The sequence below is a fragment of the Oncorhynchus masou genome, unplaced genomic scaffold, assembly GCF_036934945.1.
Source record: "Oncorhynchus masou masou isolate Uvic2021 unplaced genomic scaffold, UVic_Omas_1.1 unplaced_scaffold_1680, whole genome shotgun sequence".
Classification (NCBI taxonomy): Eukaryota; Metazoa; Chordata; class Actinopteri; order Salmoniformes; family Salmonidae; genus Oncorhynchus; species Oncorhynchus masou.
In genome coordinates, this window is record NW_027006939.1 from 87,013 (window position 1) to 99,345 (window position 12,333).

A 12,333-nucleotide genomic window follows, 5' to 3' on the forward strand; every position below is an offset into this window, starting at 1 on the left:
TATTTAGAATTATGGGCTCTTAACCAACCATGCTATGTTGTTTTGTGTTTTTCACATTGTTCATAACTTATTTTGTACATAATGTTGCTGCTACTGTCTCTTATGACCGAAAAGAGCTTCTGGACATCAGAACTGGGATTACTCACCTCAAAATGGACGATGAGTTCTTCTACAATGAGTCGGACGCTTCTACTTTGGGATCCGAACACCTCAACCTTAGATTTGTCTGTCCATAATACTTTTTTTCCAACCTTCCTCTGTCCAATATCTGTGTTTTGTTGCCCATTTTAATCTTTTCTTTTTATTGGCCAGTCTGAGATATGGCTTTTTCTTTGCAACTCTGCCTAGAAGACCAGCATCCTGGAGTCAAATCTTCACTGTTGACATTGAGACTGGTGTTTTGCAGGTACTATTTAATGAAGCTGCCAGTTGAGGACTTGTGAGGCGTATGTTTCTCAAACTAGACACTCTAATGTACTTGTTCCCTTGCTTAGTTGTGCACCGGGGCCTCCCACTCCTCTTTCTATTCTGGTTAGAGCCAGTTTGCGCTGTTCTGTGAAGGGAGTAGTACACAGCGTTGTACGAGATCTTCAGTTTCTTGGCAATTTCCTCGCATAGAATAGCTTTCATTTCTCAGAACAAGAATAGACTGATGAGTTTCAGAAGAAAGTCCTTTGTTTCTGGCCATTTTGAGCCTGTAATCGAAACCCACAAATGCTGATGCTCCAGAAACTCCACTAGTCTAAAGAAGGCCAATTTTATGCTTCTTTTGTCAGCTATGCTAACATAATTGCAAAAGGGTTTTCTAATGATCAATCAGCCTTTTAAAATGATAAACTTGGATTAGCTAACACAACGTACCATTGGAACACAAGAGTGATGGTTTCTGATGATGGGCCTCTGTACACATATGTAGATATTCCATTAAAAATCAACCGTTTCCAGCTACAATAGTCATTTACAACATTAACGTCTACACTGTATTTCTGATCAATTTTATGTTATTTTAAATGGACAAAAAACTTGCATTTCCTTCAAAAACAAGGACATTTCTAAGTGAACCCAAACTTTTGAACGCGTGTGTGTGATGTACTTAAATACTGATCATGGGTGAAGAGACATTACTTGATTTCTGCCAGAGGGGGGCGATATAATTTCATCATTAAATGCAGGCTAATGTTTTTCCATGTGTACCTGTGTTAGGACTGTTATATTGACTGCGTTCTCTGTGCAGGTACTGGACTTGCTATGTGTACCTGTGTTAGGACTGTTATAATGACTGTTCTCTGTGCAGGTACTGGACTGGCTATGTGTACCTGTGTTAGGACTGTTATAATGACTGTGTTCTCTGTGCAGGTACTGGTCTGGTTATGTGTACCTGTGTTAGGACTGTTATAATGACTGTGTTCTCTGTGCAGGTACTGGTCTGGCTATGTGTACCTGTGCTGTGAGCTCCAACGTCGTACAGAGGCTTTCTCTACCATCTGTAGACTGGACGACATGAGTCTGCTGGAGGAACCCAGTGGTAATGACTGTCATAGTAAATTAAGGGATTAACTTCTCAGTGTACTACTACTACGGTTTAGTAAATATTTGGTCTACATGATCACAACCCTGAATGCTCTTATTTCTCTCTTTCTCTCTCTATATATGTCTTTAACTCTCTCCTGGTGTGATTCTCAGGCATGGTGCCTCAGACCATGGATGAGTGGAAGATGCTTCTCCAGCTGTCTCAGCAGTGTAGAAACAACAGACCGTCTGACCATATCCCAACCCCAGATCCCAACCCCTCCTCGGCTCCCACCCCCTCCTCAGCTCCTACCCCCTCCTCAGCTCCTACCCCTTCCCTGGCTCCTACCCCTTCCCTGGCTCCTACCCCTTCCCTGGCTCCTACCCCTTCCCTGGCTCCTACCCTCTCCCTGGCTCCTACCCCTTCCCTGGCTCCTACCCTCTCCCTGGCTCCTACCCCTTCCCTGGCTCCTACCCTCTCCCTGGCTCCTACGCCTTCCCTGGCCCTAGCCTCCAACGGGACCAGCCCCAGCCTGACCAACGGTGGCTCTGCAGCTGACCATATCCAGACGGAGGTGACTCCAGAGAACCTGGTCTTGCGTCTGGCCCGGGTTGTGGGCCCCGACCGGGCCCTTGAGGCCCTACAGGAGGTGGGGATGCAGTCGGACATGGAGCTGGGGCCACACTCCACCCTGGTCTGTGAGCTGCTCCGTGTGGCTGAGAAGAGACAGAGGTGGGTGATGGATCATACCAGGGACTATGATACCAGATACCAGGGACTATGATACCAGATACCAGGGACTATGATACCAGATACCAGGGACTATGACACCAGGGACTATGATACCAGATACCAGGGACTATGACACCAGGGACTATGATACCAGATACCAGGGACTATGACACCAGGGACTATGATACCAGATACCAGGGACTATGACACCAGATACCAGGGACTATGATAACAGATACCAGGGACTATGATACCAGATACCAGGGACTATGACACCAGGGACTATGATACCAGATACCAGGGACTATGACACCAGATACCAGGGACTATGATAACAGATACCAGGGACTATGATAACAGATACCAGGGACTATGATACCAGATACCAGGGACTATGACACCAGGGACTATGATACCAGATACCAGGGACTATGATAACAGATACCAGGGACTATGATAACAGATACCAGGGACTATGATACCAGATACCAGGGACTATTATACCAGGGACTATGATACCAGATAACCAGATACCAGGGACTATGATACCAGATACCAGGGACTATGATACCAGATACCAGGGACTATGATACCAGATACCAGGGACTATGATACCAGATACCAGGGACTATGATACCAGATACCAGGGACTATGATACCAGATACCAGGGACTATGATACATTACATTTACATTACATTTAAGTCATTTAGCAGACGCTCTTATCCAGAGCGACTTACAAATTGGTGAATTCACCTTCTGACATCAGTGGAACAGCCACTTTACAATAGTGCATCTAAATCATTTAAGGGGGGGGTGAGAAGGATTGCTTTATCCTAGGTATTCCTTGAAGAGGTGGGGTTTCAGGTGTCTCCGGAAGGTGGTGATTGACTCCGCTGTCCTGGCGTCGTGAGGGAGTTTGTTCCACCATTGGGGGGCCAGAGCAGCGAACAGTTTTGACTGGGCTGAGCGGGAACTGTACTTCCTCAGTGGTAGGGAGGCGAGCAGGCCAGAGGTGGATGAACGCAGTGCCCTTGTTTGGGTGTAGGGCCTGATCAGAGCCTGGAGGTACTGCGGTGCCGTTCCCCTCACAGCTCCGTAGGCAAGCACCATGGTCTTGTAGCGGATGCGAGCTTCAACTGGAAGCCAGTGGAGAGAGTGGAGGAGCGGGGTGACGTGAGAGAACTTGGGAAGGTTGAACACCAGACGGGCTGCGGCGTTCTGGATGAGTTGTAGGGGTTTAATGGCACAGGCAGGGAGCCCAGCCAACAGCGAGTTGCAGTAATCCAGACGGGAGATGACAAGTGCCTGGATTAGGACCTGCGCCGCTTCCTGTGTGAGGCAGGGCGTACTCTGCGGATGTTGTAGAGCATGAACCTACAGGAACGGGCCACCGCCTTGATGTTAGTTGAGAACGACAGGGTGTTGTCCAGGATCACGCCAAGGTTCTTAGCGCTCTGGGAGGAGGAAACAATGGAGTTGTCAACCGTGATGGCGAGATCATGGAACGGGCAGTCCTTCCCCGGGAGGAAGAGCAGCTCCGTCTTGCCGAGGTTCAGCTTGAGGTGGTGATCCGTCATCCACACTGATATGTCTGCCAGACATGCAGAGATGCGATTCGCCACCTGGTCATCAGAAGGGGGAAAGGAGAAGATTAATTGTGTGTCGTCTGCATAGCAATGATAGGAGAGACCATGTGAGGTTATGACAGAGCCAAGTGACTTGGTGTATAGCGAGAATAGGAGAGGGCCTAGAACAGAGCCCTGGGGGACACCAGTGGTGAGAGCGTGGCGAGGAGACAGATTCTCGCCACGCCACCTGGTAGGAGCGACCTGTCAGGTAGGACGCAATCCAAGCGTGGGCCGCACCGGAGATGCCCAACTCGGAGAGGGTGGAGAGGAGGATCTGATGGTTCACAGTGTCGAAGGCAGCCGATAGGTCTAGAAGGATGAGAGCAGAGGAGAGAGAGTTAGCTTTAGCAGTGCGGAGCGCCTCCGTGATACAGAGAAGAGCAGTCTCAGTTGAATGACTAGTCTTGAAACCTGACTGAATTGGATCAAGAAGGTCATTCTGAGAGAGATAGCGGGAGAGCTGGCCAAGGACGGCACGTTCAAGAGTTTTGGAGAGAAAAGAAAGAAGGGATACTGGTCTGTAGTTGTTGACATCGGAGGGATCGAGTGTAGGTTTCTTCAGAAGGGGTGCAACTCTCGCTCTCTTGAAGACGGAAGGGACGTAGCCAGCAGTCAGGGATGAGTTGATGAGCGAGGTGAGGTAAGGGAGAAGGTCTCCGGAAATGGTCTGGAGAAGAGAGGAGGGGATAGGGTTTAAGCGGGCAGGTTGTTGGGCGGCCGGCCGTCACAAGAAGCGAGATTTCATCTGGAGAGAGAGGGGAGAAAGAGGTCAGAGCACAGGGTAGGGCAGTGTGAGCAGGACCAGCGGTGTCGTTTGACTTAGCAAACGAGGATCGGATGTCGTCGACCTTCTTTTCAAAATGGTTGACGACGTCATCTGCAGAGAGGGAGGAGGGGGGGAGGGGGGAGGAGGATTCAGGAGGGAGGAGAAGGTGGCAAAGAGCTTCCTAGGGTTAGAGGCAGATGCTTGGAATTTAGAGTGGAAGAAAGTGGCTTTAGCAGCAGAGACAGAGGAGGAAAATGTAGAGAGGAGGGAGTGAAAGGATGCCAGGTCCGCAGGGAGGCGAGTTTTCCTCCATTTCCGCTTCGGCTGCCCGGAGCACTGTTCTGTGAGCTCGCAATGAGTCGTCGAGCCACGGAGCGGGAGGGGAGGACCGAGCCGGCCTGGAGGATAGGGGACATAGAGAGTCAAAGGATGCAGAAAGGGAAGAGAGGAGGGTTTTGGAGGCAGAATCAGGAGATAGGTTGGAGAAGGTATGAGCAGAGGGAAGAGATGATAGGATGGAAGAGGAGAGAGTAGCGGGGGGAGAGAGAGCGAAGGTTGGGACGGCGCGATACCATCCGAGTAGGGGCAGTGTGGGAAGTGTTGGATGAGAGCGAGAGGGAAAAGGATACAAGGTAGTGGTCGGAGACTTGGAGGGGAGTTGCAATGAGGTTAGTGGAAGAACAGCATCTAGTAAAGATGAGGTTGAGCGTATTGCCTGCCTTGTGAGTAGGGGGGAAGGTGAGAGGGTGAGGTCAAAAGAGGAGAGGAGGGAAAGAAGGAGGCAGAGAGGAATGAGTCAAAGGTAGACGTGGGGAGGTTAAAGTCGCCCAGGACTGTGAGAGGTGAGCCGTCCTCAGGAAAGGAGCTTATCAAGGCATCAAGCTCATTGATGAACTCTCCGAGGGAACCTGGAGGGCGATAAATGATAAGGATGTTAAGCTTGAAAGGGCTGGTAACTGTGACAGCATGGAATTCAAAGGAGGCGATAGACAGATGGGTAAGGGGAGAAAGAGAGAATGACCACTTGGGAGAGATGAGGATCCCGGTGCCACCACCCCGCTGACCAGAAGCTCGGGGTGTGCGAGAACACGTGGGCGGACGAAAGAGAGCAGTAGGAGTAGCAGTGTTGTCTGTGGTGATCCATGTTTCCGTCAGTGCCAAGAAGTGGAGGGAGGCATAGGCTGAGATGAACTCTGCCTTGTTGGCCGCAGATCGGCAGTTCCAGAGGCTACCGGAGACCTGGAACTCCACGTGGGTCGTGCGCGCTGGGACCACCAGATTAGGTGGCCGCGGCCACGCGGTGTGGAGCGTTTGTATGGTCTGTGCAGAGAGGAGAGAACAGGGATAGATAGACACATAGTTGACAGGCTACAGAAGAGGCTACGCTAATGCAAAGGAGATTGGAATGACAAGTGGACTACACTTATCGAATGTTCAGAACGTTAAGCTTACGTAGCAAGAATCTTATTGACTAAAATGATTGAAATGATACAGTACTGCTGGGGTAGGCTAGCTGGCAGTGGCTACGTTGTTGACACTACACTAATCAAGTCGTTCCGTCGAGTGTAATAGTTCTACAGTGCTGCTATTCGGGGCTAGCTGGCTAGCTAGCAGTGTTGATTACGTAACGTTACGTTAAAAGAACGACAATAGCTGGCTAGCTAACCTAGAAAATCGCTCCAGACTACACAATTGTCTTAGATACAAAGACGGCTATGTAACTAGCTAGCTACGATCAAACAAATCAAACCGTTGTACTGTAATGAAGTGAAATGAAAATGTGATACTACCTGTGGAGCGGCGGAAGGTTGACCGGGTTGTTGAAGTTCAATTCAGAAGACGTTGGCTAGCTGTTGGCTAGCTAGCTAGCAGTGACTCCTACGTTAAGGACGACAAATAGCTGGCTAGCTAACCTCGGTAAATTAAGATAATCACTCTAAGTCTACACACTCTAAACTACACAATTACCTTGGATACGAAGACAGCAAAGACAACTATGTAGCTAGCTAACACTACACTAATCGAGTCGTTGAGTGTAATAGTTTCTACAGTGCTAGTGGACGTTAGCTAGCTGCTGTGCTAGTGGACGTTAGCTAGCTGCTGGGCAGAAAGCAGTGTAGACTACGTTAGGATGACGAAATACGATAATTACGCAATTATCTTTGATACAAAGACGGCTATGTAGCTAGCTAAGAAGAAATTGCTAAGATTAGACAAATCAAACCGTTGTACTATAATGAAATGTAATGAAAAGTTATACTACCTGCGGACCGAAGTGTAGATGCGACCGTCGCTCCAACCCGGAACTCCCGGAACTACCAGATACCAGGGACTATGATACCAGATACCAGGGACTATGATACCAGATACCAGGGACTATGATACCAGATACCAGGGACTATGATACCAGATACCAGGGACTATGATACCAGGGACGATGATACCAGATACCAGGGACTATGATACCAGGGATTATTATACCAGATACCAGGGACTATGATACCAGGGACTATGATACCAGGGACTATGATACCAGATACCAGGGACTATGATACCAGATACCAGGGACTATGATACCAGGGACTATGATACCAGGGACTATGATACCAGATACCAGGGACTATGATACCAGGGACTATGATACCAGGGACTATGATACCAGGGACTATGATACCAGATACCAGGGACTATGATACCAGGGACTATGATACCAGGGACTATGATACCAGATACCAGGGACTATGATACCAGATACCAGGGACTATGATACCAGGGACTATGATACCAGGGACTATGATACCAGGGACTATGATACCAGGGACTATGATACCAGGGACTATTATACCAGATACCAGGGACTATGATACCAGGGACTATGATACCAGATACCAGGGACAATGATACCAGATACCAGGGACGATGATACCAGGGACTATGACACCAGATACCAGGGACTATGATACCAGGGACTATGATACCAGGGACTATGATACCAGATACCAGGGACTATGATACCAGATACCAGGGACTATGACACCAGATACCAGGGACTATGATACCAGATCCCAGGGACTATGATACCAGAAACCAGGGACTATGATACCAGGGACTATGATACCAGATACCAGGGACTATGATACCAGGGACTATGACACCAGATACCAGGGACTATTATACCAGGGACTATGATACCAGGGACTATGATACCAGATACCAGGGACTATGATACCAGATACCAGGGACTATTATACCAGGGACTATGATACCAGATACCAGGGACTATGATACCAGATACCAGGGACTATGACACCAGATACCAGGGACTATGATACCAGATACCAGGGACTATGATACCAGGGATTATGATACCAGGGACTATTATACCAGATACCAGGGACTATGATACCAGGGACGATGATACCAGGGACTATGATACCAGGGACTATGATACCAGGGACTATTATACCAGGGAATATGATACCAGATACCAGGGACTATGATACCAGGGACTATGATACCAGGGACGATGATACCAGGGACTATGATACCTGTGACTATGATACCAGATACCAGGGACGATGATACCAGGGACGATGATACCAGGGACTATGATACCAGGGACTATGATACCAGATACCAGGGATGATGATACCAGGGACGATGATACCAGGGACTATGATACCAGGGACTATGATACCAGGGATTATTATACCAGATACCAGGGACTATGATACCAGGGACTATGATACCAGGGACTATGATACCAGATACCAGGGACTATGATACCAGGGACTATGATACCAGGGATTATTATACCAGATACCAGGGACTATGATACCAGGGACGATGATACCAGATACCAGGGACTATGATACCAGGGATTATTATACCAGATACCCGGGACTATGATACCAGGGACGATGATAACTGAAACCAGGGACTATGATACCAGGGACTATGATACCAGGGACGATGATAACAGATACCAGGGACTATGATACCAGGGACTATGATACCACGGACTATGATACCAGATACCAGGGACTATGATACCAGGGACTATGATAACAGGGACGATGATAACAGATACCAGGGACTATGATACCAGGGACTATGATACCACGGACTATGATACCAGATACCAGGGACTATTATACCAGATACCAGGGACTATGATACCAGATACCAGGGACTATGACACCAGGGACTATGATACCAGGGACTATGATACCAGATACCAGGGACTATGATACCAGGGACGATGATAACAGAAACCAGTGACTATGATACCAGATACCAGGGACTATGATACCAGGGACTATGATACCAGATACCAGGGACTATGATACCAGGGACGATGATAACAGAAACCAGGGACTATGATAACAGATACCAGGGACTATGATACCAGGGACTATGATACCAGGGACAATGATACCAGATACCAGGGACTATGATAACAGAAACCAGGGACTATGATGCCAGGGACTATGATACCAGATACCAGGGACTATGATACCAGATACCAGGGACTATGATACCAGGGACGATGATAACAGAAACCAGGGACTATGATACCAGATACCAGGGACTATGGTATCAGGGACTATGATAACAGATACCAGGGACTATGATACCAGATACCAGGGACTATGATACCAGGGACTATGATACCAGGGACTATGATACCAGGGACTATGATACCAGGGACTATGATACCAGATACCAGGGACTATGATACCAGATACCAGGGACTATGATACCAGGGACGATGATAACAGATACCAGGGACTATGATACCAGATACCAGGGACTATGATGCCAGGGACTATGATACCAGGGACTATGATGCCAGGGACTATGATACCAGGGACTATGATACCAGATACCAGGGACTATGATACCAGGGACTATGATACCAGATACCAGGGACTATGATGCCAGGGACTATGATACCAGGGACTATGATACCAGGGACTATGATACCAGGGACTATGATACCAGGGACTATGATACCAGGGACTATGATACCAGGGACTATGATACCAGGGACTATGATACCAGATACCAGGGACTATGATACCAGGGACGATGATACCAGATACCAGGGACTGTGATACACGATACCAAGGACGAGGATACCAGGGACTATGATCAGCTAGTTTAAAAACGTCATTGATTGATATCATAACAATCATCCCTCGACAACACAAGGTTATACAAATAGGGCCAGAGACAACACGAGGTTATACAAATAGGGCCAGAGACAACACGAGGTTATACAAATAGGGCCAGAGACAACACGAGGTTATACAAATAGGGCCAGAGACAACACGAGGTTATACAAATAGGGCCAGAGACAACACGAGGTTATACAAATAGGGCCAGAGACAACACGAGGTTATACAAATAGGGCCAGAGACAACACGAGGTTATACAAATAGGGCCAGAGACAACACGAGGTTATACAAATAGGGCCAGAGACAACACGAGGTTATACAAATAGGGCCAGAGACAACACGAGGTTATACAAATAGGGCCAGAGACAACACGAGGTTATACAAATAGGGCCAGAGACAACACAAGGTTATACAAATAGGGCCAGAGACAACACGAGGTTATACAAAAAACACATATGATACTAACGTTTCTCTGTTTTTCCTGTCTACCCCAGGGCTCTGATCCAGACCATGCTGGAGCGCTGTGATCGCTTCCTCTGGTCCCAGCATGCTTAGTGAGGGGACTATGATCAACCAACGCCATTCAGAACAACTATTACGGACAACTGCATCAATTCCATTTCCAATTCAGGCAGTTAAACGGAAATTTAATTTCCAGTTATCCGAATTGAAAAAAGCAATTTGATTGACTGAATTGAAATGCAATTGATCCCAGCCCTGATCTGATCCAGAGCCGATCTGATCCGAAACAAGTTAAATTATCCTTAAGGTGACCACAATGCTTACTAACTACTTTTTAAACTGGGCCCTAGTCATTTATGTTGTACCATTCCGGAGTTCCATTCCGCACCAACATTCTAGAATGTGACTCTGGTTGACCTGGTACTGTCAAGACAGACGACATGTATTTAAGTTGTTATATTTTATAGTTGCCAAAACCCTGCCTTACCGAAGAAATATGGGATTAATCTATAAATGATCTGAAAGTATTGTTTTTGAATTGTGAGGTCCTCGGATGCATTTTCCAGCCTGATAATGGTATATCTGACTTCCTCCTTGGGTCAAACTACTGCAACATGGTTATAAAGCACCTGAATTGATCATTTTGAAGACATTTGTGAAAATATAATTTTATTGAAATGCTCTAGTCTATTAATATAATATTTAATGTGAATAATAAAATATATGATGGTGATCTGATCCACGGATTGTCATTATTACAAATGAAACTTTATTTAAAGATTGCTTAAAAATGGGAGAAAGGCTTACTCCCTCCAGGATAAATGGATGTTTTCATGTTGCTGTGTGTGGAAGAAGTGAACGACACATGCAGAGTGTCTCTTGTGCAAACGGGTGAAGTTGTTGTGTTGGTAGTACTGTCATTAGAGATCGTAATAATAACGCTGGAATGAAATGACTCTTTTGTTTTCTCGTGAAACGGTGCGTGATAAATCCACACCTGGAACATCAAAGAGATACAACTAGGGAGAGAGAGGGAGGGAGAGAGAGGGAGAGAGAGCACAGAAAATTTGTTGCTGTATCTTGATGTCCTTCTAAAAGAATGTCTCAAATATGAAACATTACATTTTCAATTGGAACAAATTTGAATGAGCTTGATTTTCCAGAAACAGTCCTCATATTATCTCTCCTTCTCCTCCTGCCCTTCGCACAATCCTCTCCACTCACTCATCTCCTATCTCCTCCGGTCCCGTCTTGCCCACCTGGTCGTGTCATTGGAAGCCCCTGGCTTAGTGACAAATCAGATTCAAAGGTTTCGACATTTGGGCAGAGCCACTGAAGACACTGACACTCAGTGTTTAGAACAGAGAGACAGATAGACGGGACTGTGGAATAGTATGAATGACGTCACCGTTACATTCCATTTATCCTGATCGGAATTACAGCTGACTTTTTTTTTTTTTTTTTTTTTTTTTTTTTTTTTTTTTTGGAAATAGTCGAATCGGCAACCTAGAATTATTGTTTTCTGATTCTTTGCAGTGGAATTCAAAGCTATTATATGTAGATGTATAAGAAAACTACTGGTCCGTTGAGTCGTTCTCTAAGACAAGTGTCCTTCATACCCCATTAATGAACCCAGAGGGGGAGGAAAAAATGGTTTCGCCTCTAATGAACACGTCTCTGGAGTTGTGCCTTCCTCTAATGAACACATGTCTCTGGAGTTGTGCCTTCCTCTAATGAACACATGTCTGGAGTTGTGCCTTCCTCTAATGAACACATGTCTCTGGAGTTGTGCCTTCCTCTAATGAACACATGTCTGGAGTTGTGCCTTCCTCTAATGAACACATGTCTCTGGAGTTGTGCCTTCCTCTAATGAACACATGTCTGGAGTTGTGCCTTCCTCTAATGAACACATGTCTCTGGAGTTGTGCCTTCCTCGAATGAACACATGTCTCTGGAGTTGTGCCTTCCTCTAATGAACACATGTCTCTGGAGTTGTGCCTTCCTCTAATGAACACATGTCTGGAGTTGTGCCTTCCTCTAATGAACACATGTC

The 12,333-nt window shown here is 46.8% G+C and overlaps 1 pseudogene; it reads left to right on the forward strand.

Moving 5' to 3' along the window:
* Positions 1 to 11,018, forward strand: part of LOC135531954 (BLOC-2 complex member HPS5-like) — a 49,296-nt pseudogene extending 38,278 nt beyond the window's left edge.
* The last annotated feature ends 1,315 nt before the right edge of the window (positions 11,019 to 12,333 follow it).